Source organism: Crinia signifera, chromosome 9 (assembly GCF_055691185.1).
Source record: "Crinia signifera chromosome 9, ASM5569118v1, whole genome shotgun sequence".
Lineage (NCBI taxonomy): Eukaryota > Metazoa > Chordata > Amphibia > Anura > Myobatrachidae > Crinia > Crinia signifera.
Genome location: NC_139225.1, coordinates 51,766,967 through 51,792,479, shown reverse-complemented (window position 1 = coordinate 51,792,479; position 25,513 = coordinate 51,766,967). Strand labels below are relative to the sequence as shown.

General features: G+C 46.3%; 1 long non-coding RNA gene across 1 annotated transcript; it reads left to right on the top strand.

Moving 5' to 3' along the window:
- The first annotated feature begins 304 nt into the window (after window positions 1-304).
- Window positions 305-912, top strand: LOC146036582 (uncharacterized). The gene is made up of 2 exons (XR_014460865.1): window positions 305-665; window positions 759-912. It is a non-coding gene; the product is annotated as an uncharacterized LOC146036582 (long non-coding RNA).
- The last annotated feature ends 24,601 nt before the right edge of the window (window positions 913-25,513 follow it).

The following is a 25,513-nucleotide window of genomic DNA, read 5'->3' as shown; positions in this document are numbered from 1 at the left end:
GTCACAGGACTGCATGCAGAGGACAGGATGCACTTATCTGGTGAGTGGCACAGCACTTGGGGAAGGTGGGATGGAATTGGGACCCTGTTTAAAGTTTATTAACACCTTCTTTTTTTTCTTCTAGCTAATCACCTGCTTGGAACATCAGTTACCTCTGGAGAATGATGCTGAGAGCCCCTTGGTCCAGATGTGGTGTGTTCCCCAAAGTGATGCTGTCACAGGACTGGATGCAGAGGACAGGATGCACTTATCTGGTGAGTGGCACAGCACTTGGGGAAGGTGGGATGGAAATGGGACCCTGTTTAAAGTTTATTAACACCTTATTTTTTCTTCTTCTAGCTAATCACCTGCTTGGAACATCAGTTACCTCTGGAGAATGATGCTGAGAGGCCGAGTACCAGATGTGGTGTGTTCCCCAAAGTGATGCTGTCACAGGACTGGATGCAGAGGACAGGATGCACTTATCTGGTGAGTGGCACAGCACTTGGGGAAGGTGGGATGGAAATGGGACCCTGTTTAAAGTTTATTAACACCTTCTTTTTTTTCTTCTAGCTAATCACCTGCTTGGAACATCAGTTACCTCTGGAGAATGAAGTTGATGCCCCTTGGTCCAGATGTGGTGTTTGCCAAAGGCATGCTGGCACAGGACTTGATGCACTTACACGGTAAGGGTTACACCATTTATATAACATGTCATTTCTAATTGTAATTAAACATAGCTTCTAACCGAATTTTCTTTTTTTTTACTTCTATTGCAGGAACACATTTCTCAGGGACTTACACTTGCCCTGGATCACTGGACACACTAATTTATGAAATAAAGAATAATTGCTTTTGAAAATCAAATTTTATTGAATGTATGTTACAAAAAGTGTTTGGCATAAATAAAATTTATGACATGTTTAATATAAAGCTGGTGTTCAGATTTGTCTTCTTCTTTGGATAGTTGTTGTACTTACCTATGGAAAGAAAAAACATTATTTTAGTTATGGTAATGACTTCACAAAAGTGCAGTTGTGCTAGCACGTAGGCCAGGCGCATTAAGTGAACGCCATGGCCTAAGCGCTAACACAAGTGCAAGGCTGGGTGTGGGCATGGAGGTTGTGTCTTTTTGCTGTGCAGTTGTGCTAGCACGTAGGCCAGGCGCATTAAGTGAACGCCATGGCCTAAGCGCTAACACAAGTGCAAGGCTGGGTGTGGGCATGGAGGTTGTGTCTTTTTGCTGTGCAGTTGTGCTAGCACGTAGGCCAGGCGCATTAAGTGAACGCCATGGCCTAAGCGCTAACACAAGTGCAAGGCTGGGTGTGGGCATGGAGGTTGTGTCTTTTTGCTGTGCAGTTGTGCTAGCACGTAGGCCAGGCGCATTAAGTGAACGCCATGGCCTAAGCGCTAACACAAGTGCAAGGCTGGGTGTGGGCATGGAGGTTGTGTTACTCACCAATATTGAAACAAACACCAATCTCTTCTTCACTTCATCGTTTATGACATCAAGATTTCACCTTTATAACTGTAGAAACAAAATAAGTACAAAATGGTGATTCCACTTGAAAGGAATTTTAAAATTGTAAAAAAACAAGTACATTTGTTTAAAAAAATAAAAATGTGGGATCAGATTGCTCACTTTTGGCCCATTATGACATCCACCAATGAAAAGGAGCTTTCATCATATCCCAACAATTAACAATGCATGCACGCGCATGCATTGCATAACTGTTACGCCCAACTCCTTTGAGAACACTGCTGCAAATGGGAGGTACAGGGGTTAAATAAAAACATCAAAATAACAAGGTGAAATGAAACACATAGGTATTCAAAGCTGCAGCGAGCGGCTGACTTGGGGGTTAAACAACGAGGATTGCATAAAACCAGCGATCCTTGCAGTTTAACCCCTGTGCCGGCAACTCACTCAAAACAACATGTGGAAATCCTTGCCGTCACAGGACATCAAGAATTCCCTGAAACAGCGAGACCCGCGGCAAGTGCAGTGAAATCGCTGTATTTAGCCGTGAGTCGCGCTGGTTCAAGAGCCGAATAAGCCGGTTTCCCTTTGGCAACAAAATGCACCAAGGGGAAACTGGCGTATGAGAGGCCCGTGTTGAATACTGTCCGGGTGAGTGGGGACAGCGAGCAGGAAGCTATGGTCGCTGACACCACTCACCCAGACCGTTGAATACCTGAAATGACAAATAAAATGGAAATATACAACCGTGTTCACATGGCCTGGTCCTCATCTTCGTCTTCTTCGTCTTCTTCCTCCTGTGCTGTTGCTGGAGTGCTTGAGGCTGTTGCTGAAGATGGCCGTCTTGCAGGTGCAGTCATCTGATGGGTGGGTCTTTGTGGAGGTGGATGGCGGTGGAGTCCTGGGTAACCTTGGTAGGACTGAGACATTCCATGCCATGTGGGCGGTTGCACAGGCTGATGTTGCTGTGCTGTTGAAGGGTCCGATCTTCTTAGTGGGCCAGCTCTTTCCTGTTCGTTTCTGGTCCACAAGCATTCAGCAATAAGCATGCAGCTTGCCGCAATTTGGGTTTGGCAAGCGGAGATGTTTTGCATTGTCTCCCGTTGACACGCCGTATTCTCAACCAATTTGTACATGCCTGTTGCCAAGACGGTAATGCTTTCTTGAAGACCCTTGATATCTTCTTGACGCCTGCGTTCAGATTCCAACCAGTCTTCGTGGCGTCTTCTCTCAATTTCTGCCCAGTCCTCCTGTCGGCGTTTTTCGATGTCGGCCATTGATGTTGCCAGTGTCCCAAGGTGTCTCTCCATGGCCAGCATCCGTTGTTCCATCATCACCCGGTACTGGTTTTGGCTGTCTTCAATCTCTGCAGCCAATTGCCTAACTCTCTGTACCCGTGATGGTGTCTGGTGTTCCTGGATGTCTCCAATCAGTTGCAATCCGGCTGGAACAAGAAAAAAAGAAATTAATGAATTTGATTTTTAATTTTTGAACATCTTAATAAGTGTACACACTAAAATCAAACTTACGGTCCAATGCCGGGGTATTAATGAGCTCCACCTCCTCTTCCTCTGTTTCTTCCACGATGAACAGGTTGGAATGATGGTACGCTGTCTGTGGGACGGATGATCCTGTTGCTCCTTCCGGTGGCTGGGAAGTGTGACAGCTGCTGTCTTCGAATCCAGCAAAGGTTTCATCAGTCACATTGGAGCTTTCAAAGTGACTGGCGGGTAGAAGGTTCAGGGTGAACGTCTCCTCCTGTGTTGTGTCAACCGTGGATGGCCTTTCCAGGTTGACTGCTGCCGTTGTTGGTGCAGTGACTTCTGCATGAAAAAAAGTATAAGAGAAATTGTTGTAAAGAATTTTTAATGTAAAGCATAAACTTACATTTCGAATATATTTACCCTCCAGAGGTCTTGGCGAAGACGTTCTTGTTGTTGTTGTTTCCTCTCGTCGTCTTCTTTGTTGGGGAGGAATAGCATCTGCCTGTTCGTTGCGTAGTTGCGCTCGGCGAACGTTTGACTCAACCGTTCCGGCAACTCCTCCGACCATGATGGAAGGCATGTGGGACTGGACTACTTGTTCCCAAGGGAGCCACTTCACAGGCAATGGCGCACCTCCTCCAGTCTCAAAAGCATGCTGCCGAATCTTTCCCATCTTCTTTTTGGTTTGCTGCCGGCAGTCGTTGAACCTTTTGTGGCATTTTTCCGCATCCTTTGGATTGCCACTAACAGCTGTAACCTATGGTGAAATTGAAAAAAAAGGAATAATGGGGTAAAAAAGCCTCATTACAGACTATTCAACAGTACCTTCCCAGCAATGTATGTCCATATTTTCTTTCGCTCTTTGAAGCTGGTCTCTTGTCGTCGTTCTCCGAAGAGCTTGTCGTAGTACTTGTAGGCGTACTCGACCAGGACATTGTTCTCGTTGGTGGTGAAGGCCGTATTTTCTTCCTCCGCTCCATCCTCAGTCGCCTTCTTCTTCCGTCCTCTTTTCTTCTTTGGTGCAGACGGTTGTGCACCGGATCCACTGGCCTGTTCTTCATCCTGGGTTCCTGTGGCCTGGTTGATTGGAATGATAGACCGAAAGTTAAAGTGTGCACAAAATTTGATGTCAAGCGGAGAAAAGATTTCATATTTTTAGACTTACCGGAGGTCTTCTTCGTTGTTGACTTTGTAGATCCTGGGTCTCGGAATGATCCGTAACCGGCTGGTTCGGATTCCTCACCAATGTCTGGCGGGTCTCGGTTTCTTCCACCATCGCTTCCGGGCTTGAGTCACCTGTATGGGAAAAAAGAGGGGAAGGGGTGCCAAGGTCTCTTCTCTGCTTCGACATTCCTGTTGTATATATATGAAAAGGAGAAAAAAAAATCATGAAAAACCAGGCAATAACCATTTGAAACCCCCAAAAGCAACATGCAAACTACCACACCACCCACAGGAGAGGGGGGCACCCACCCCCACCCCCACAAGCCATGCTGCACCCTTTGCTGCAAAAATGCACTTTGCAAAAAAAAGGCCCCATTTAAAAAAAAAAATCCTCCCTAGCCAAGGGGGACCCAGGACCACGCCCGAAGCATGGTGGGCACCCCCCTAAACCCCAGGAAAGCATGCAGCATGACTTGAGGGGTGCAGAAAAAATCATGAAAAACCAGGCAATAACCATTTGAAACCCCCAAAAGCAACATGCAAACTACCACACCACCCACAGGAGAGGGGGGCACCCACCCCCACCCCCACAAGCCATGCTGCACCCTTTGCTGCAAAAATGCACTTTGCAAAAAAAAAGGCCCCATTTAAAAAAAAAAATCCTCCCTAGCCAAGGGGGACCCAGGACCACGCCCGAAGCATGGTGGGCACCCCCCTAAACCCCAGGAAAGCATGCAGCATGACTTGAGGGGTGCAGAAAAAATCATGAAAAACCAGGCAATAACCATTTGAAACCCCCAAAAGCAACATGCAAACTACCACACCACCCACAGGAGAGGGGGGCACCCACCCCCACCCCCACAAGCCATGCTGCACCCTTTGCTGCAAAAATGCACTTTGCAAAAAAAAAGGCCCCATTTAAAAAAAAAAATCCTCCCTAGCCAAGGGGGACCCAGGACCACGCCCGAAGCATGGTGGGCACCCCCCTAAACCCCAGGAAAGCATGCAGCATGACTTGAGGGGTGCAGAAAAAATCATGAAAAACCAGGCAATAACCATTTGAAACCCCCAAAAGCAACATGCAAACTACCACACCACCCACAGGAGAGGGGGGCACCCACCCCCACCCCCACAAGCCATGCTGCACCCTTTGCTGCAGAAATGCACTTTGCAAAAAAAAAAAAAAGCCACCATTTTAAAAAAACGACCCTAGGCAAGGGGGAGCAAGGACCACGCACGAGGCAAGAGGTGAGCACCCCCTAAGACCCCACCAGAGACTAGCATGAAATTAACAGCCAAAAGAAACATGAATAAAAAAGAAATAAATATAAAATAATCCATCGATCCACTACTCCTAACCCCTCTAGAAAGCCCCATAGCAGGTGACATACATGACACAGATTTCTCACCTAAAAAAAGAAATAAAGAAGACCAAAATCCTCTCTCCTGGTCCTCTGTCCTCTGTCCTTTCTCCGGGGTCCAAGGCTCCTGAGTTCAGGGTACAAGGGTCCACCAGCAAAAAAGCCAAGAAATCTGCAGTCTGCTCTCCACCACTACAGTTCTCCAACGGCGAGTATACGCGCCGCGGAAAACGCTTATAACTGCGTAGGAGAGCGGGAAAACATATCTCCCGCCCTCCTCCCAGTCACCTCATCCGCCGATTTGCTGATTCTCGCCGCGAGGGGCGGCGAGTATAAACCACGTTGAATAGTGGATAAAATCCACTGACGGAGTGTCTGCAAACATGGCGTATATGCAGAAATCCGCGGCGAGTGCATGGCGAGAGAAAAATTCTCTCTCCATGCACGGAGAATTTTCCTCATTGAATACTGGCCTTAGTTTGTATTTTATTAATATTTTGGTGAATTGTCGTCACAGTAAACACAAGATCACTGGATATGTCGACACAGTGGACACTGTGAATATATGTCGCTCGTCACACTAGACACTGGATAATATTTATGTCACACTGGCTGGACACAGGATATATATGTAGTCACTGTAAACACAGGATAAATGTCCCACTGGACACACTGGATATGTTGACACAATGGACACTGTGGATATATGTCGCTCGTCACACTAGACACTGGATAATATTTATGTCACACTGGCTGGACACAGGATAATTGTCGTCACAGTAAACACTGGATAAATGTCCCACTGGACACACTGGATATGTCGACACAGTGGACACTGTGGATATATGTCGCTCGTCACACTAGACACTGGATAATATTTATGTCACACTAGCTGGACACAGGATAATTGTCGTCACAGTAAACACTGAATAAATGTCCCACTGGACACACTGGATATGTCGACACAATGGACACTGTGGATATATGTCGCTCGTCACACTAGACACTGGATAATATTTATGTCACACTGGCTGGACACAGGATATACAGATGTGTCCATATACATCTTGGCTTTTTTTCTCAATTTGTCACAACATGTAAAACACGGCTTAGCTGTTTTTCCAAATGTAGCAACTAGATTGAGTCTAAAAAATTTCTGAAGCAGTAGAACTTGTATAAAGTGATAGATTAGAGAAGCAAATTTTTAGAAAAATCACAAAGCGGGACTTTTGCAGAGTCCAAGGTGTGCCATATTGCACCATACATGGTGCAGTAAAACCAAGATGTACGTGGCCACATCTGTATATGTAGTCACTGTAAACACAGGATAAATGTCCCACTGGACACACTGGATATGTCGACACAATGGACACTGTGGATATATGTCGCTCGTCACACTAGACACTGGATAATATTTATGTCACACTGGCTGGACACAGGATAATTGTCGTCACAGTAAACACTGGATAAATGTCCCACTGGACACACTGGATATGTCGACACAGTGGACACTGTGGATATATGTCGCTCGTCACACTAGACACTGGATAATATTTATGTCACACTAGCTGGACACAGGATAATTGTCGTCACAGTAAACACTGGATAAATGTCCCACTGGACACACTGGATATGTCGACACAATGGACACTGTGGATATATGTCGCTCGTCACACTAGACACTGGATAATATTTATGTCACACTGGCTGGACACAGGATATATATGTAGTCACTGTAAACACAGGATAAATGTCCCACTGGACACACTGGATATGTCGACACAATGGACACTGTGGATATATGTCGCTCGTCACACTAGACACTGGATAATATTTATGTCACACTGGCTGGACACAGGATAATTGTCGTCACAGTAAACACTGGATAAATGTCCCACTGGACACACTGGATATGTCGACACAATGGACACTGTGGATATATGTCGCTCGTCACACTAGACACTGGATAATATTTATGTCACACTGGCTGGACACAGGATATATATGTAGTCACTGTAAACACAGGATAAATGTCCCACTGGACACACTGGATATGTCGACACAATGGACACTGTGGATATATGTTGCTCGTCACACTAGACACTGGATAATATTTATGTCACACTGGCTGGACACAGGATAATTGTCGTCACAGTAAACACTGGATAAATGTCCCACTGGACACACTGGATATGTTGACACAATGGACACTGTGGATATAAATCTGTCAACTACACAGGGCTTATCTGGTATTATCACCACAAAGTAGCTTGTTCACTACTACAGGCCAGGGGTCAGGGCTATAAATCTTGTCACTGAGTCTCAACAAGTGCACAGAGCACAGGACAGTGAGGGCACAGGACAGTGAGGACACAGGTCAGTGAGGACATGGACCACAGCACAGCAAAGCACAGAAAGCACCGCAAAGCAGCACGGACCACGTGTCAAGCAGTACAGCACAGGGCACATGGAGCTTTCCCTGCACTATGTCCCCTCTCCAAGACTGAAGTGAAGATGGCGGAGCGCGCGTGCGTCTTTTATAAGATCCCACGAGAATCCGACAGCGCGATGATGACGTTCGGCCTCGTTATTGGTCCGGAATTCAGGCGGGAACTCCCGAGCCGACTCGGATCCTGACCCGGATCCCGATATTCGGATCTGACGGATCTCGGGGATCCGGACCCGCTCATCTCTATTTTTACCTTTATAATATTTTGTATACAAAAGATAAAAACAAACAAAGACAATGCAGTTTGTATCCTGTATGTGGTTCATTCACAGCATGTGATCAAAACATATGAATCTGGTTCAACGTTTTTTTGTCAGCTAGGTGACTTCATCAGGGGCGAATAGTAGTTTCAAAATGAATGATACTAGTAAGATGTCAATATGGATATAACCATAAGGGTAGGTAGGAGCATCTCCTTCTTAGGAGTTAAACAAGAATTCAATATGAAATTCAAAACAGATCTATGATCATCATAGTGAATTCCTTCATACAATCAGGAACAGATTAAACAGCCCAGCAGTAGGTTCTTAAAGGTTCAGACAACCTCAAGGGAATTTACAATGGTCCCAGGTAGGTGTGTTAGCTCTGAAGTCCAAAGCTGGAATGACGCTAGTTGTACTCTGGGGGTTAAAGATGCAGGGAACATGTATTTGCTGAGCTGCACAGCGCCTAGGCAGCCATCAGCGGCGCCACTGGTCATTGCAGCAGCCAGGTAGGTAACAATTTCAGCAGAGACAGTACAGTTATTACACAGAGATCACATACTGAGATGAGATGCACAGCACCTAAGAAGCCATCAGCAACGGCACTTGTTGCCGTGACAGCCAGGTAGGTTACGGTAAACATAAGCAGAGACTTACAGTTAACATACAGGGAACACATAACCGCCGAGCTGCACAGCACCTAGGCAGCCATCAGAGGCGCCAATGGTCGTTGTAGCAGCCAGGTAGGTAACAAATATACAGAGACAGTACAGTTTTAGATTGCTAAGCAGTGTACAAAACAGGCGAGACACAGGGTTACTTATGGCTGAGTAGCACAGTTCCTAGGCAGCCATATTACGGCACCATCTTCATCGTACTGGAGCTGCCACAGGGAGGGAGCCAGCATGAAGGGAGAGGGTGGAGGTAGGCAGAAAGAGGCTGTAAGCCAGGAGTTGGAGCTTGGGCCCTCCCTGGGCTGAGGTCCACCATTGCAGCCCTGGTGCAGGAACCATACCTCCTCTCGTGGCTGCCCAGCTGGGGGGTCTGCTGTCCTGGATGTCCGGGTGTCTTCCGCCGGGCTGACTGGGGGGAGTGCTGCTGGGGGCTGCAGCCCACTCTGGGGGGGCCATCTGTTTCCCTACTCTGTCCATCCCCACCCTCATGGGTGTCCTCTGGGCTGATGGGGGGGGGGGGGGGGGCAACAGCATCCTGCCACTGGGGGCTGTGGCTTGCACCGGGGGATGATCATGAGCAGGAAGCCGCCAGAGTGGTGGAGTAGCCTGTGTGTGTGTTGGGTAGCATGAGCACCAGGCTGGCCGCAAACAGCAGCTTCACAAGGCGGCCCGACCTTAGCGACATGAGGTATAGCGAGCTCCTGCTCTCCACCCAGTCACTCTCCCTGCTGGGAAGGGGACACGGTGCCGTGTGAATACCAAGTGCCAGCTGGTGGATTGCACAGTGAGATGCAGGGTGCTAGGTAGGGTAATATTCAGGTCGTTTTAGAGTCAGGATGGGATGGAATACATAAATAGTAAACGTTTAATTAAGGAAAACATAGGCCCACTAACTGATACTAGTGGAAAAAGTGTTACTGAGGACAAGGGAAAAGCAAAACTGTTAAATGAGTTCTTCTCATCAGTATTTACTAAGGGAGAGCAGACTGTGGAACGAACATTTACCACAAACGGGACAAATAAGCCAGATCTCATTGTGGATTTCAAGCCGAAGGAAATAATACTGAGGCTAAGCAAACTCAAAACAAATAAGTCACCAGGGCCAGATGGGATTCATCCGAGGGTATTAATGGAATTAAGGGATGAACTAGCTACCCCCCTACATTATATCTTTAGCAAGTTACTATCGTCAGGTATAGTACCAAAATATTGGAGAATAGCAGAGGTAGTGCCAATATTCAAAAAAGAAAAAAAGGAAGATCCCGCTAATTACAGACCCGTTAGTTTAACATCAATTGTGGGTAAACTATTTGAAGGATTTTTAAGGGATGGTATCCAGGAATATTTAGATCATCACCGTCTACTCAGTACTAACCAACATGGGTTCGTGAAAAATCGTTCATGCCAAACTAATCTACTAGGGTTCTATGAAGAGGTTAGCAAAAACCTCGATAATGGAAATGCTGTAGATGTGATTTTCCTAGATTTCGCTAAAGCATTTGATACTGTCCCACACAAGAGATTGATTAATAAAATGGAGAACCTAGGATTGGGTGAAAATATCTGCAGATGGGTAGGGAATTGGCTATGTAATAGAGAACAAAGAGTGGTTGTGAATGGTGCCGTATCAGATATGATACCGGTACTAAGTGGAGTGCCCCAGGGTTCGGTTTTGGGGCCCATTTTGTTTATCATTTTTATTAACGATATTGGGATAGGGTTACTCAGCAATGTATCCATCTTTGCGGACGATACAAAACTTAGCAAAGTCATCAAATCACCAGAAGATGTCACCATGCTTCAAAATGATCTTGCAATTCTAGATGAGTGGGCAAAAAAATGGAAGATGAGGTTCAATGTAGATAAATGTAAGGTTATGCACCTTGGGAGACACAACCAGTGTGCAAGTTACAACCTTAGCGGAGAGGAACTGGGTAATTCCATACTTGAAAAGGATCTAGGAGTCCAAATAGACAGCAATCTAGGATGTAGTGCCCATTGTAATGTAGCTACAAAAAAGGCCAACAAAATTCTGGCATGTATTAAGAGGGGAATGGAAACTAGGGACTCAAGGGTAATTATGCCACTATATAAAGCATTGGTGAGACCTCACCTAGAGTACGGAGTACAGTTCTGGGCCCCACACTATAAAAAGGACATCATAGAATTAGAAAAAGTCCAAAGGCGAGCAACAAAGCTTATTAGGGGAATGGAGAATTTAAGCTACAGGGAGAGATTAAGCAATTTGGGACTATTTACATTAGAAAAGAGTTGTTTAAGGGGGGACATGCTCAACATGTACAAGTATATCAAGGGCCAATATAAGGAACTGTCACACACCCTCTTTTCTACTAGAAAGGAATCTAGGACGCGAGGGCATGAGTATAGATTAGAAGAAAAAAGATTTCATTCAGCTAGTAGAAAGAATTTCTTTACGGTCAGAACAGTCAAACTCTGGAACTCTCTTCCCAGAGAGGTGGTAACGGCTGGCTCATTAAATGCGTTCAAGGCAAAGTTGGACAAACATTTACTGGAGAAAAACATCCATGGGTACAAATAAGAAATATAATTTGTCTGTAAAATACCAGAACCTACCAAATCAGCAATGGATATCTATACCAGGTTGAACTAGATGGACGCAAGTCTTTTTTCAGCCTTACCTACTATGTAACTATGAATGAGCCTTCGGGCTTCTGAACTAGAAGCAGGTTTGAGTAGAAATCTAAACCCAGCTGGGAATATGGTACCGGACAACCCCATTTCCGGCTCTGATGGGAGGCCTGTGGTGGAGAAACAATCTGGAGAGCAAATCCAAAAAGAGAGGGCATAACTGTTGGTAACTATGGCTCTTACGCATGTGTCTGGGGTGGCCATCTGTCATGCCGTGGCAAAGCATAAGAGGTGGCCACCCTGTGGGGGCGGGGCCACGACGGCGCGGGAATAAGGAGCACGAGATGGGAGAGCTCCCCAGCAGGGAAAAAGAATATGCTCCTGTTACACGGCATTCTACCTGATTCCTGAGACTTCGGAGCCGGCAGTTTGAGGTCGCTGATGGCCGCTGGGTGCAATCGCCGGGGAACCGACTCCGGAGGGTCTGGTCATCCTGAACCATAGAGTGCGGCAGACGGGGAGAGAGTGACCGCACGTGACGTCCGACGGCCGGAAGCGCCCAAGTTCCTGGCAGGGACTGAGGTCTGGGAGCCGCCTCGACCAAGTGTGCGGCCGAATAGAGTGGCAGTCTCCGTGTTCGCGGCATAAGACAGGACGCAATGCGGTGGCCGGAGTGACAATTTGCATCTACCGGGCTGAGCGCTTCAAAGTGGCGCAGAGTGGCGGTCCGAGGGTTATGGTGTTTTCTCTGGGAGAAAGAGCAAACAACGCAGGAAGTCTCTAGCTGGATCAGTGGATGAGCGTGACTGCCAGCGCAACCACCCTGCCCGGAAGGTCTCATCCTAAGACTGGTTCTAGCAAAGATCAAGGCTGCGGGGCTATTCTGGCTTCACTAAAAGCAGGAGCGAAGACACAGTAAACTGGTGCAGTATACATATTTTTTTCTTTGTTTCTTTTTTTCTGGTGCACCGCAACACTTAAATATCTGCTCTGAGAGTTGAATAGAGCTACGTGGGCTGAATACCGGGTCCCTACCCCAAACGCAATACTGTGTTAGCTATCTGGGGGATAATAACTGAGGGCCTTATTTTGGTTCATTCTTTCTGACAAAATCCTTCTTAGATGGACAAAACCATGTGCACTGCAGGGGGGGCAGATGTAACATGTGCAGAGAGAATTAGATTTGGGTGAGTAATTTTGTTTCTGTGCAGGGAAAATACTGACTGCTTTATTTTTACACTGCAATATAGATCTCACTTTGAAGTAAAACCCCACCCAAATCTAATTCTCTCTGCACAAGTAACACCTGCCCCACCTGCAGTGCACATGGTTTTGCCCATCTAAGAAGGATTTTGTCAGAAAGAATGAACCAAAATAAGGCCCTATAAAACCTGCCCCGGGGCGCCAGGTCCACTTTGCCCTGCTCTAAAACATCGATTTTTGTGTCTCAGGACTTGATTACTCTAAAAACCTCTATGCAAAAAGAAATAGTGAGGGAAATTTACCAATATGAAAAACCTAGTTTTTCATATTGGTAGTTTCCCTACGACTGCATACGACTGTTTAAGTCGTATGCAAAGTCGTGTTCCGGAGGATCAGTTACAAAGCAGTCATATACGACTGCTTTGTAACCCTCCGATGTCGTAGGAATTCGTATTAGCAGCCGTATATACGGCTGCTAATACGAATTATTTGTAGGCAGTCTGCACGGATCAGTCAGATCCGTGCAGGCTGCAAGGTGTAAAAAAAAATTAAATAAATAAATAAATAAAAAAAAAAAAACGGTGTGGGGTCCCCCCCACAGCCGAAACCAGCACCAGGCTGACAGAGCCTGGAGCCGGTAATTAAAAATCAGGGAACCCGACAAATAGGGGTTCCCTGATTTTTAACAACCAGCCCCAGGCTCCTGCTCTGGGGCTGGTTCCCAAAATACGGGGGACAAAATGAGTAGGGGTCCCCCGTATTTTAAGAACCAGCCCCAGGCAAAACCAGCCAGCAGGGTAATGCCACAGCCGGGGGGAGACTTTTTATGCAAGTCCCCCCGGCCAAAGCATTAACCCTACCGACCAGTCAGGCTGGCCAGGGGCCCTGGGGGAGTGGGGACCCCCCCAATAAAGGGGTCCCCCCCCTCCAGGACTTACCTGACCAGGCTGAAGCCTGGTGCTGTCCTCGATGCCCCTGGGCGGTGGGCATCGAGCTGATAGTGTTGTAAAAAATAGAACAAACTATTGTTTTTTACTGTGGCACTACAAGTGCCAGCAAGCTGGGACTTGGAGAACCACAAGTCCCAGCCTGCTGGGCATTAAAGGGCCCGCTGGCACTTGTAGTTCCATAGTTAAAAAAATAGTGCACAAAACACACTGACACACTTTTAAAATAAAACTTTATTACATACATTACACACATACTAATACTTACCTATCTTCTCTCCGTAGGTATCCCTGGTCCTGTGTCGGCGTCTTCTGGTCCTGTGTCGTCTTCTTCCTCCATGTCGACCGTCGCTGTCGCCGTCCGGATCCGACGAAATCCATTTGGGAAGCTGTGGAAGGAAACCATACTCACCTGTCCCAGCGCGACGTAGTCCAGGTAAGTGTCTTGGCAAAAAAAAAAAACGAACACCCGAATCCAGCCGGACAGAGAGCCGCACGGTGTTTACATCGTGCGGCTCCGCCTCCCGAATGCCGCTATTGGCCGCCTTGCGGCCTAGCGGCTCCTGATTGGCTGCTAGGCCGCAAGGCGGCCAATAGCGGCATTCGGGAGGCGGAGCCGCACGATGTAAACAAACACCGTGCGTCTCCGTGTCCGGCTGGTTTCGGGGTGTTCGTTTTTTTTTTTTGCCAAGACACTTACCTGGACTACGTCGCGCTGGGACAGGTGAGTATGGTTTCCTTCCACAGCTTCCCAAATGGATTTCGTCGGATCCGGACGGCGACAGCGACGGTCGACATGGAGGAAGAAGATGACACAGGACCAGAAGATGCCGACACAGGACCAGGGATACCTACGGAGAGAAGATAGGTAAGTATTAGTATGTGTGTAATGTATGTAATAAAGTTTTATTTTAAAAGTGTGTCAGTGTGTTTTGTGCACTATTTTTTTAACTATGGAACTACAAGTGCCAGCGGGCCCTTTAATGCCCAGCAGGCTGGGACTTGTGGTTCTCCAAGTCCCAGCTTGCTGGCACTTGTAGTGCCACAGTAAAAAACAATAGTTTGTTCTATTTTTTACAACACTATCAGCTCGATGCCCACCGCCCAGGGGCATCGAGGACAGCACCAGGCTTCAGCCTGGTCAGGTAAGTCCTGGAGGGGGGGGACCCCTTTATTGGGGGGGTCCCCACTCCCCCAGGGCCCCTGGCCAGCCTGACTGGTCGGTAGGGTTAATGCTTTGGCCGGGGGGACTTGCATAAAAAGTCTCCCCCCGGCTGTGGCATTACCCTGCTGGCTGGTTTTGCCTGGGGCTGGTTCTTAAAATACGGGGGAACCCTACTCATTTTGTCCCCCGTATTTTGGGAACCAGCCCCAGAGCAGGAGCCTGGGGCTGGTTGTTAAAAATCAGGGAACCCCTATTTGTCGGGTTCCCTGATTTTTAATTACCGGCTCCAGGCTCTGTCAGCCTGGTGCTGGTTTCGGCTGTGGGGGGGACCCCACGCCGATTTTTTTTTTATTTATTTAATTTTTCGATTTTTTTACACTGTAGCCTGCACGGATCTGACTGATCCGTGCAGGCTAAAACGCAAATACGACATGAAAATGGTGTTCTATTTTCCTGTCGTATTTGCGTGGGTGTTTTACACCACTAAGCAGCCGTATTATCAGTACGGCTGCTTAGTACATCAGGAACCACCATTCTTTTGAATGGTGATTTCTGTCGTATTCTATCGATGGTGTAGACATTCGTATTTGTAAATACAAATACGAATGTTCCATCTTTAGGACTACGAATTGTTGTATTTTTGGGATTGTAAATCCCGAAAATACAAATTCGTAAAAAAAAGGTGTATTTCTCCCTACGAATACACCTTTTTTCTACGAATCCATTTTGGTAAATGTCCCCCAGTATGCCTAAAGCCGGTAGTGCCGCGGCTGTGGCCAAACTTGAATGATTTGCTAGAGCCCAACTCAGCAACCACCCCCAGACCCCATCGACTACACCACAGGCTACCCCCACAAAACATAAAAGCCCAGAAAAAACGCCAGACCCTTCGCTACAACAAATACTCGAAGCCATCTCTGGCTCTGAGCATCGCTTATCCGGTCAGATCAAAGATTTGCAACGGGAGATTGTCTCCATAAAAACAAACTTTAAACTTATAACTGAAGGCATGGAGGAGGTCGAGAAGCGTATATCGCTGTTAGAAGACACAAATGCCCAGTGCCATAAGAAACTCTCCAATGTTACGCAGCAATCTTCTGAATTAAAAGCTAAAGTAACAGAAATGGAGGGAAGATTGAGGCGCAACAACCTCAGATTTGTGGGGTTACCCGAAAATTCAGAGGGGCAAGACCCTCGGAAATTTGTGGAAAACTGGTTGTTAGATGCAGTCTGAAAAACAACATTTACACCCCAGTTTGCGGCTGAACGTGCGCACAGGGTTCCTCCGAGACCCCTTCCTCTGAGGGCACCACCACGTACATTTATTGTAAAATTCCTAAGTTTCGTGGACAGAGACATTGTTTTACGCTCAATCCGAGCAAACGGCCCATTAACATATAATGGCAACAAGATCGCGGTGTTTCCCGATTTCGCGCTCGAAGTACAAAGGGAGACAGCAAGATTTGGGGACATTAAGAAAAAATTACGTGAATTAAACCTCAGCTATTCAATGTTATTTCCGTCCAAACTTAGGGCCTTATTCTGGTTGGTGCGGCTGGGCCGTACGCGTACGTTCCGGGGTTTTCCATGATCTGCGCATGCGCAGATTCGCTAATGCGCAGGCGCGAACACTCATCAACGCTTACGGACGGGTATCACCGTGCGAAAAAACCTGTACGCGAGAGTACGGGTATTGGGGGCGGCATAGGGGCGTGTTGAGGGGAGCGGCCGAAATAATGAGGGAAAATGGGCGTAAATATGGGCGTACACGGGGGTGTGCACCAAAAATGAGTGGTGCTACTACCGCACGATCGCCTAAAGCACCGTTCATTTCGGACACCAAACAGGCGGCCGCCAACCGCCAGCTCAGACCACCCCTACAGATACCGCATGCCAGCGTGCGCCTGGGTTTGCTAATTAACGCTGATTACTACTCAAACACATACACCTGAATGTAATAAGCAATGCTGCAGTCTATTAAGTCCAAACCATGATTTCACTACCTGCAAGCCACACACAGCACTCAAACACCTTGGAAGCTTATCTTTCTATACTTCTCGACATTTAAAGGTTTGTTTAATTTAAGGTAAGAATCTTTTTAAGACCTGCTTATATATGCTAAGGTAGGTATTTGCTAAACAGTTAGACACATTCACTACGTGCTTTCATAGACTTTACACAGTAGCACACTCAATCTACACAAGTCGACATGTGTCAACGTGTTCACTCTAATACAAACATAGGTTTTGTATTTATGATACAATAACATAAACCACATCTACTGTAACACCTACAAAGGATGTTTCAGCAATGTTTTAAGCCCATGCCCACTATTTTGCACACAATCTTTGTATAGTACCCAAAATACAGAACTCTACCACTATCTGATCTGCTATGAATTGGATTTGACTACACTCTGGATGTAAGATGCCACCAATCACATTATTGCACTCACATCTCTCTAACAAAGGATTCCTACATCTGCTTATGACACTGTAAAATCATATATATTTAAAAAGTCATACATGTTTGTTCACAAGCAATTTTATCATGTTTGGCCGATTCACACATCTTTTTTTAGGGAGGACACATATGCATTCCTACACAAATGTACCTTTTCACCCTTGTTTGTCTGCCTCACCCACTCCATGAGGAAAGCATTGTTCTGGACCTGCTTTTACCTACTACTGTAGGAGCTACCTCACCTGCACACAAACTGCTTTCTCACCTATTAAGTTGCTCTGCACATGTGCTGACACAAACTAATTAGCAGGGAAAAGTTGGATAGGAACATGGGAATGGCCATGGAGAGGGTTACACATGGGAAACTTCTACCACACTTCAACAAATGTTCAAAAATACCCTGGTCAGTAAGTACACATAAATCTAGTATTTGTTTCACACAAGAAATTACACATACAACAATTTTGTTTTAATTGGTAAAATAAATTTATTTGCTGTTCAGCATCACAGCTTATTTGACACTTTCATGTCATAAATCAAATAAACAAATAAAATAGACACAAAAATAACAAAACAGCCAGAACAAGAGGTTGCATATCTCCAAACATGTGTTACCCTGCAAATGCAATGGTGAAAGAAATGGGGACACCAGAATACATACTGCAACAACCAGGGTGAATACTTAGCAAGATACACACCACCAAAAATCTATCCTGCATTTGTAGAGGTCGAAATAAGAACTTTAATGCCCATGGCACGAAAATGGATAGATGGCCAACTCAGGAAGTGGATGTCCAGTGCAATTTAAACATTTGGGGTCCAACCACAGAGGAAGTGAACCAGGTCTCATTATTTGGGCCCTTTTTCCCCCCTTTTAGATGGGGCCTTGGGGACAGGGGCCTTTGGCTCAGCTGGCTTGCGGCGTCTTCCCCTAGTGGACACAGGAGGGTCAGCAGAGGTGGAAGGTTGGGGAGCAGCTTGGGGTGGGCCAGCAGATGGGGGATTGTCCCTTAGGGACCTGGCGGTGGTCAGCAGCTCCGCAAGAAGTTCATTCTGGCGGCTGAGGTGTTGGCCAATGCTTTGCATGCCAGCCGCCAGAGTGTCATTCATGCGGTTCAAGGCCTCACACTGCTGCCTGTTTGTGGCCTTCCACTCCGCCAGAAATTCCCCAACCTGCTGCTGACGGATCGCAGCATCCACCCCTTGCTGCTCGATCCTCTCCAGCATCACCATCACGCTCTCATCCCATGTCTCCTGTGGCTGGGGCTGGGGGTGTCGTCTTGGTGGAGGCTGGACCACTTGCTCCACCTGTGGCTCTGCAGAGGAAGATGCTGCCGGTTCATCCTGGGTTTCTGCTTCTGCTAGGATAATAATTGAAAACAATGTCACCATCACATACGCACTACAAAATATCTTTCAAAATACAATGCATTACTGTGACTTACCATCAAAAGCAGCAGCAAAGACCTCCGCCGGGAGCTCACTGTCCATATTGGAGATCCCCCTGACCTCGGCCACATCAATGACGTCCAAGGCGTCCTGCTCCAGGGGGGTATACTCCAAATGATCGGGCATAGGCCCTCTCCCGGTGGACATGCTGTGGTTGTACCGGTCAGTCATCTTCCTCTTCATTGCCGTTTTGAAGTCAGTCCACCTACAAGTTTAAAAATACAAATATCACCATGAGATATGTGCACCACTGTGCTACGTGACATTTCCTAGTGTGGGTTTTTTAGCCATATGTGTCCCACACACACATTAATGTCTCCATTAGGAGGCATTTCAGTGTCTCATCTCATTCATTAGGCCACTAAATGCACATACATAGATCACTATGCAGAAATGACATCATCCATGGCCAAATTATGCACCTCCACCTGTTGTGAAACTACACATTTCACCATAGCTTGACAGTGTGGTTATTATGGAGTAATTTAACTATGGGATGGCATACTGGGATGTGTAGTTTCTCACCAGCTACATGTGCACAGTTTGGTCATTCTTGTTTCAGTAGCATCATATGGAACATGTTACAACAACTCTTTCAAAAACACACTTTCTCTTGTCCCATCACATACTTCACATGAGCAGAACTGTGCCCATAACCTCACATCACACCAATGGTGCATGTTTCAGATATCAATGTGGGTTATTAGACATGGTTGTGTTCACATGTGACATTGAAGTGTAGCACTATCTACAAACACACCTTTCTATTATTCGCAAAACATACATGTAACATATATACACACATATGACATTATCAGGGGGACAAACACACTTGCCTTTTCTTCACCGCTAGCCAATCTCTGACCACTGGTGACACCTGGTTCACTTCCTCTGTGATCTTGTCCCAAAGGTTTCTCCTTGCACTGGCACCCGGCTTCCTGGTTGGCAATTCTATCCATTCGCGTGCCCTGGGCACTAAAATTCTTAATTCTGCCTCTACAAATGCAGGGTTTCTCTTTCTGGTGGTGGTATCCTGCTCAGTCCTCACCCTAGATGTTACAGCTTGTTTTCTGGTGGCCCCAGTTCTCTCACCATGCACCTGCTGGGTCACACCTGTTTGGAGAGATGCAACCTCTTGTTCTGGCTGGTTGCTTGGCCCTTGTGGAGCTGGTGGCATTGCAGTAGTGGCTGTTATTGAGGGGCCCCCTTGGTCTTGGGTCCTCCTTGTCCTCTCCTGCTCCCTCTGCCTCAACCTTTCAAGCAAGGATTCTGCTCTTGCTCTCTGGAGAGCGTCCTCAGCTGCGGAATCGTCTGAACTAGACATGTTTGCAGCAATTGTGGCCTGCATCTGACTGAATATTTATATGTTAATCTCCCGCCATGAACAAGGGGGCGTATATTTTTCCCCGAAATGTAGTTGCTCATTTACGCCGATATTTCCCGCCGATAATTCCCGCTTAAATTACGCAGGTCTCAACGCACCTGATCAATCACCTGTATATGCACATACACAGGTTGTGGAGCATTGTGTGCTACATCGTGAAATGTGTGCACCTGTCATTCCAATGATGAGTGTTGTCAGCTGGTATCTGTTGGAGTTCGTGTATGCTTTGTGAGTCACATTTCAAAACATCACGTTATAATGCTTTCCTTACATATGTAATGAGTATGAAATTGTCATACACCAACATGTTGCATTGTGCCCCTTTTAGCAGCGTATTTATTAGTAGACGGTTGCGTGTATTATTTTCCGCACACTGTATATACAGTACGTCTCTCCATGGAAATCGGTGTATTGTGCCCCTTTAAGCAGCGTATTTATTAGTAGACGGTTGCGTGTATTATTTTCCGCACACTGTATATACAGTTCCTCTCTATACATTGAATGCATGCTGTTGGTTATGGTGTGTGTATATCGGAACGGTCCGCGTAAGTTTCTATTCGCATCCAGTTTGTTCATTTTTAGAAGGATTAATAAAGTTAATACTAAACAAACAATTTTTTACACCAATCAGCAAGCACCAAAAGTGATATATGTACCTGCAATTAATAACTGCGCCATTGCCACTATGACTTCAACCAGGGCTAGGGCGTTTTCTACCCAGGAGCTATTGGCCTTGGTTGAGGTCATGGACCGGCGCCTGGGGCCCAGGGGCCCTTATGTGTCGAATATTGACAAGCGGCGGGCCGGCTAATCTTCGCCCGGACCGGCGTTGACAGAAGCCTGGGCCAACTTGAGCGGCGCTGGTCTGACCTGCGCCGGCGGCAGCCAGTGTTGCTACAGATGGGTCTGTTCCCATCCTTGCAGGGGATGGCGCTGGCGTCGCCAGCCGCCATCCCCCGCCAGCGCCATGGCGATCGTGAGAAGGGGACGCGCGCGCACGAGAGGCGCGCGCGCCCCCTTCCGACGGCGCTTCCAAACGTTTCCCCGGGTCCCCGCCGGCTTGCCGGCGGTAACCCGGGGTCCCCCCTGCCTGCCCGCATCCCCCCTAACCCCCCCCTAACCCCGTCCGTCTCCCTGAGGCGGAGACGGACAGGGTTTCCGCCACGCTAGCGACGGAGACTGAGACGCGCGTGCGCGTGAGACGCACGCGCGTCTCAGTCTCCTCGCTGGCGAGGCTGCTGGCGGGTCGCCAGCGCATACGTTCTGGCGACCCGCCAGCAAGGATGGGACCTGCCCCATCTGTATCTTCACTTCGCCGCCATATTGCCCGATGTAAGTTTTTATTTACTAGTATGACTGCGTTTTTTTGCAATGTTTTCTGTACTTTTTATAAATATGTTCCTGTGTATATGGGGTGTATAGGGGGTGTATAGGGGGTGTATAGGGGGTGTATAGGGGGTGTATATGGGTGTATAGGGGGGTATATGGGGTGTATAGGGGGGGTTTAAGTAGTTGCTCAGTTTTTGGGTGTAGCATATCAATTAGTTTGCATGATAAATGTCTGAAATATAACAGCAATGATAATTTGGAAGGTTATGAGCATGACTAATGTGAATTTTTCTTTCCCCCTTTTTTATGAAACCCAATCTTCGATTTCTATGCCATCAACATGAACATTTCAGCACGGGCAAGAGCCCGCATAGAAGCCCGGGAGCAGGCAGCCCGGGAGCAGGCAGCCCAGGAGCAGGCAGCCCAGGAGCAGCCGGAAGAGGAGGAGGAAGAGGAGGAGGAGGAAGAGGAGGAGGAAGAGGAGGAGACAATGGGTCAAGCTGGGGCCCACCAAATTTCCCCATCCCCTTCCCCCACCCCCTCCCCAACCCCCACCCCCTGCCCAACCCCCACCCACACCCCTACCCCCACCCCCTCCCCACCCCATTTCCAACCCCCCTACACCTCTCCACCACCCACCCCCAAACCTCTCCAATCCCCACTCACACCCACTACCAGCATCCAAAGTTCAATCCCATCCCCCTTGCTCCTGACCCCCCCAACCACCGCACACCCAACCAGCGGCGACCAGGATGGCTCAAGTAGCCGTAAGTAAATAATGTGTCTAATGTTTACCTACACATTTCTACACATAAACAATCACAACAACCACATATGTGTATCCAACATCAACATTAGTTGCAACATATCACTGCAGGGCGACCATGAGGTGTGGCCTGTCCTTCTCCAGGAACAAGGGTCCCCTTGGTGGTTTTTTGGAGTGTGGCCATGCCTCACCCCTTGAATTATTGACATAACAGTACATCCAATGAGATATCCGACATTAGTGGTGTTGTAGTTATGTGGCTCCAGGTGTTGGGTAACTCCACTTCCCAGCATGATGTGCAACATAAATTTATAGATTGTTTTGTTAATAGTGTGTGAGGCCATGCGGATGCATGCTTTACAAACATAGCTTTAGGCCTATAATTTGTTCAGCAATGTCCTAAATTTAAAATAGTAAGGAGTGCTTAAGCCGCAACAATGTCATAACCCTTAAATAGCACAGCCTAATTGTGAGGTTAGAGGAGAGTCCCCCAAAACCAAACTACCAATTGGGATACAGCATACATTCATCCAAGAAGGAGTAATTTAATTAATGTTATTTACTATGTACAGTATGTGTGTGTTAACATATTATTTTTTAGTACTGTGTTTACAGCAGACCCATCTTCAATGTAGTTTAAAAATGTATGTGGCCTTCACACATAACTCACAACTTTTTATTATGTACAAATACAACAAACATTTGTGTATGTTATATCTTAATTTTTTTTTAATCCCTTCACTACAGACACTGAACAGCACCAGGAGGAGGTGGCAGCAATAATTCGGGAGATATTCCTGACCCTCCTGTATTTGAGCATCCTTTTTTCCCAACTGGAGGCCCGCATTTAATTTATTTTTATCCCCCCCCCCCCCCCCTTATTATGTTTGTTAAAAATAAAAGTTTAAAAAAGTAAATTATAGAATAACAAAGAATATGCAATGGGGAGATGTAAACATAAGAGTTGGTAAGATATTAAGGCTTGAATGTGGAGACACGGAAGACACTATGGGGATGGTTTGGGAGAGGGAGAGGACCCCTAATACACATATAAAGTCAAATAGCAGGATAAATGTTAATAGAACTTTGGTATTTTTAATTTTTTGGGGGAGGGAATTGATTTGTTGGGAACTAGGGAAAGTTAGGAGCACTAGGCAATGCTTTTATAGCATGTACTTAGTAAAGAAAAAATATCTGAGGTATCATAGGACAAGGATAGAAGAGGGAGAGAAGTTAGCTGGGAGATCAAAAATCAGAGATGGCTTAAAGGCATTTATGGTGTTAGAGGTTTTGAACCCCCCGATATATATAGAAAAGGATGACAATGGGAGATAATACAGCAGGGTTACGAGAAAGTATTAAGTTCCTGTCCTGGAATGTAGAGGGCCTCAACACCCCTCTAAAAAAGAAGAAAATACTTCACCAGTTGAGAAGACATAAACCTGATATAGTAATATTACAAGAGACTCACTGGAGGGAGGGAGACTTGAATGCTTTTAAAGACACCTGGTTTGTAGATATAATACCAGCATCGTATACCGCTAAGCGGAGAGGAGTTTTAATCATGGTTAATAAATCATTACACTATAAAATAAAAGACAATTTAAGAGACCCAGAAGGGAGATTTCTATTTGTAAAAATAGAACTCGAAGGGGAATTATATACAATAGCCACAGTATACGCCCCGTCTGGTCCTAATACGGTCTTTTTTACCAACATATACACACAACTACAGGAATGGGCGGAAGGATCCATAATAATGGGGGGAGATTTTAATACTACCATTAATCAAAGTTTAGATAAATCGGGTAATGCTAGAAGTAAAACCCCCCCACCGGCATTATCTTTAATAATGGACTCCCTACATTTAACGGATCCATGGAGATTTCAGCATCCTGCTGATAGGGAATTTACATTCTACTCCCACCCACATGGATCTTCATCTAGGATCGACTTTTGGCTAATCTCAAACACCCTTCTGAGCAGAGTGAAACAAACTAAAATCGAAAATATAGTGGTTACGGACCATGCCCCCATATGGTTTACTCTAGCGTTATCAACTCCTAGATTTTATGCTAGAAATTGGAGATTCCCCACATAGTTGATGGAATCATTGGATTTTAAGGAGTACTTGGAACGTCAGTTTCTAAATTATATAGAAGATAACAGGGTACACATAGAGGATATAAATCTATTCTGGGCTACATCAAAACCGGTGATAAGAGGGCACATTATTGCATACGTGGCATCTAAACGCAAACAGATAGGTAGAAGGTTGGAAGATCTAAGTAGAGAGGTGTCAAAAACATACTCCTCAATGCTGATTACAAATACAGCTGAATCCCGTAAAGAATACCTAGACACAAAAGCATTATATGACGCAGTATGTACAGAAAAGGCGCAATTTAGTATAGATTGTCAAAAAAATCGCTATTTCAGAGGAGGGAATAAAGCAGGAAGGTTGTTAGCCTCCTTGATAAGGAGCAAACAACCAATAACACACATTCCCAAGCTAAAAGTTGGAGTACAACAAATTAACTCAACAAATGAAATCGCTAATGCCTTTCTAAAATATTACTCACAGCTTTACGAAGCGCCAGAGGACAACCCGGCCCTAGGGATGAGATTCATAAAAAAAGCCAATGCGCCTAAGTTGTCAGATGCTGAAAATCTGGAATTATCAAGAACTATATCAGAAATAGAAATTAAGGAATGTATTGGTAAATTACCTAGAGGCAAAGCCCCCGGCCCAGATGGGCTGAGTGCGGAGTATTATAAAATGTTGACACCACACCTGACCCCATACCTGCAGACTTTGTTTAATTCTATATTGGAGGGCAAGGCCCCAAATAGAGAATTTAATAAAGCAAGAATTATAGTAATCCCTAAAATTGGGAAAGACCCTACCCAGTTGTCTTCTTATCGACCGATATCCTTACTCAATCAGGACTTCAAAATATTGACGGCCATTATGGCAGAGCGACTGCAAAGGGTACTCCCTAAGTTGTTGCACCCAGCTCAGCTTGGGTTTATCCGGGGCAAGTCGTCAGTCCATAATGTCCGCCAAGCAATTGCAGCGATAATCCAAGCGGAATCCAATTTAGAGGGGCAATCCATAATAATAAGTTGTGATGCGGACAAAGCATTTGACCGGGTGTCCTGGGCTCACCTTCTTAGAGTATTTCACTCCCAAAATCTAGGGGTTGGTTTTACCACCTTCTTTCGAAAAATGTATGCAACTCCTACAGCGATTATAACGGTGAATGGAGTAAACACTCCAGAATTTACCCTCTCCCGGGGGACTAGGCAAGGATGCCCATTATCCCCCTTGCTGTTCGATTTA